At 45.7% G+C, this 3,081-nt stretch overlaps 1 non-coding gene across 1 annotated transcript; it reads left to right on the top strand.

Annotated features, from left to right (window-relative positions):
• Window positions 1-461: 461 nt before the first annotated feature.
• On the top strand, window positions 462-534 carry trnaa-agc (transfer RNA alanine (anticodon AGC)). The gene has a single exon. It is a non-coding gene; the product is annotated as a tRNA-Ala (tRNA).
• Window positions 535-3,081: the final 2,547 nt, after the last annotated feature.

The raw sequence follows: 3,081 nt of genomic DNA, 5'->3' as shown, positions 1-3,081 counted from the left end.
AGCTTCAGTTACATTGAGGACGGAAACATCCAGACGCGGTGGACTCTCAACAACGTGTAATCGGTGAAGAGTTTTACCCTGCAGGCGCGAACGAAATTTGCTCTCTGGGCTTTGTTATAACTGTTTGAGTTCATTTACTGGCTATTTTCAACTTTTATGAAGTTTAGAAATTGACAACATTCCAAACAGAACAGCCTTGGATTAACAATGTTTCCAGACAGGGCTATTTGTTACACTGTCATTATAATTGTCGGTATCCCGGGTAAGTACCTTTCCATTACTGATACGGAAGCAGAGACCTCACGCCGCTCTCAACTACTGATGAGTGAGTGAGTGAGTGAGTGAGTGAGTGAGTGTGTGTGCCTGTCTGTGAGCTGCTGATTGTGCATCTGTGAACAGTGGCAGGCATGCAATGATGTTTGTCCAAAGGAGCAAATTATAGGAGGTTAGCGTGACGTGCTGGGGAATTAGCTCAAATGGTAGAGCGCTCGCTTAGCATGCGAGAGGTAGCGAGATCGATGCTCGCATTCTCCATCGGCATTTTGTATTCAGAGGATTCGTCGCATCAAATCTCTGAACTTGGAATGCACAAAAGATGCGGTTGTGCGGAAAGTGCCTCTGTCAAAGGGCCGGGAGAAGATGTCGTAGGTTTGCTGATTGAAAGCAGATAGGAGGAAAAGCCGGCTGGCAGCTGGTGTTTCAGTAATGGATGAGCTGCAGGCGACGATTCCGGCATAAATCAGGTGAGTGGTTAGAAGGACATTGCCCTGGTTACTGGGTGAAAAGAGAAAGCTGAGTAACCTTTGATTTGAACGGGCGAGGACGATCAAAGAGCTGTGTTGGAATCGCAGTGTCCCGAGAATTGTCAGAAGCGCGGTGAGAGGCGTCATCCCGTGGCCTGTGGCCCCCAGTGCTGGAAGGACGAGATAGTTGCCACAGGCAGGCTTTTGCCATCGGTCGACAGATGCCGGGCTGAAATCTGCAGAATGATTGTCGGTAGGAGCCAACGTGGAGAAACTCGGTGTCGCTTTTCCTTCGATAGCTCAGTTGGTAGAGCGGAGGACTGTAGAGGAAACGGAGTCATCTTTAGGTCACTGGTTCGATTCCGGCTCGATGGATCAGGACTTCTTTTACTGCACCCGTCATGAATTCCATACCACAGCCTCGCCATGATTGAAATTCCCCCGCGAACGTGGCATTTGTGGACAAGCAGCTGAAATTTCCTTTATACCATGTTAACATCATTTTAAAATTATGCTAAAATCTTTCGACATCTTTAGTAATATTATAATGAAATACTCTGAATTTAAGTGCATTAATGAATATAATCCATAAATGTGTTAAACACTAAACGTATCACATTTACAATGAAAAATTTCAGCTTCAACGTATGTGCATTGTCATTGTTTTCAAGATACAACACTGTCACAAATGGTCACAATAAAGACAGAATAGAAGTCTTACTTTTAAGAAACCACCAACGTCGTCCCGTCAGGACATTTCACTGTTGCATCCTCCCTGTCAATTGTGACTGCCTGACAGTGTCTACGTGTGTTGTGTGTTACGTTTGGTCATCGTTTGACTTGCATATTACAGATTTAAAAAACATTACAAGTGCAGAGTACTTTTAAGACCGGGTAACAATGTTCTGCTCAGAGCAATGGTTTGTCCCCGAAGCAGTAAAATAAAACAGAGGGAAGGTTGCTGCGGTGCAAGATCTTGGTTTCAGAATCTGACCTTGCAATCGAATAGTAACTCAGACTTTCGGAAAGAAGCGTAGATGCGCACTTCAATTACACTACCTCTCTCCTTGGAGATACCGCGCTTGGAGTTCTGTGAACAGTCTTGGCCGCCCTGTGATAGGAAAGCCAGAAGTCCGCTGAAAAGAGTGCAGTCGGTATTTACAAAGATTTGCAGGGACTCGCGGGATTGAGTTACAGGGAGAGGTTCGGCCGAGTGGCATTTTATTGCAAAAGGCAGAAATGTAGTTGGATTCCGAGCGACCTTTCCTCACATAGAAGTTGCTGTGTGCATTGAACAGCCTGACAAAGGAAATGGGCCTTACAGAGTCGTTACTAATATTTGAAGTACACATGAATAGTTTGACGAATCTGATCCAATCACGGAAAACGGTATCAGATGTCCACGTCGGTCAGTATGGAGATATTGGGCCGAAGGACCCGTTTCTGTGCTCCATCATTCTTGGACTACTCCTCGCTGCTGCATCGGTGAACGTGAAGAGATTAATGTGAGCATGCGCTACTGCCAAACGCTTTGTGCTGCGGTCACGTGTTCAAACAAGCAAAGCATTTTTTTACTTCCACTGATAAAGTCCAGCAGAGATGAACGATGGATTTTACCTCAATCGAACAAATGACTGCTGTATTTCTAAAAAAAAAAATGCTTTTGATTTTCTTTAATCTTATTTTTGGTCTTTTTTGATTCACTGCAGTTAACCTTGTGGCGATCATCATTCTCAGCCGAGGAAACTGCGGTCTCTCCAAATGTGTGACGCGGTACCTGGTGGCGATGGCTGCGGCGGATCTAATGGTGGTGATTATCGAAGTCCTGTTCTACCAGATGGGTCGAGTATACAGATTTCCTTACAGAGTCCTGGGCAACGCTCCGTTCTGCCTTGTCCACTACGTCCTGTGTCACGTGGCCGTTGTTCCGTGTGGTTTACTGTCGCTTTCACTTTCGATCGCTTTGTGGCCATTTACTCCGCTAATTTTAAAACGAAATACTGCATCCCAAAAATTGCGGGTTTGGTGATTGGCGCAATATCGATCGGTTTCTGTTTAAAAAACATACCATTTTATTTCGTATACATGGAATGGGCATCGTTGTTGGTGAGTGGTCACTGGGTCTGTTTCGATAGGCCCGTACTTCTTTTCTCGGGATCGTTTGAGGGGTTTTATTGGGTGAACCGTCTGTTGAATCCGCTACTTCCTTTCTTCCTCATTTTGACCCTCAATACTCTGACCGCCAGTCAGATACTGGCGGCGAGCAGAGTCCGCAGGGGACTGAAGGGACGGGGAAATTGCGGGAAACAGCGAGATCCGGAGATGGAGATTCGGAGAC

The sequence above is a fragment of the Hypanus sabinus genome, unplaced genomic scaffold (genome assembly GCF_030144855.1).
Source record: "Hypanus sabinus isolate sHypSab1 unplaced genomic scaffold, sHypSab1.hap1 scaffold_1028, whole genome shotgun sequence".
NCBI classification, from domain to species: domain Eukaryota; kingdom Metazoa; phylum Chordata; class Chondrichthyes; order Myliobatiformes; family Dasyatidae; genus Hypanus; species Hypanus sabinus.
Note: the sequence above shows the minus strand (reverse complement) of the source record. Positions and strands in the feature narration are given on the sequence as shown.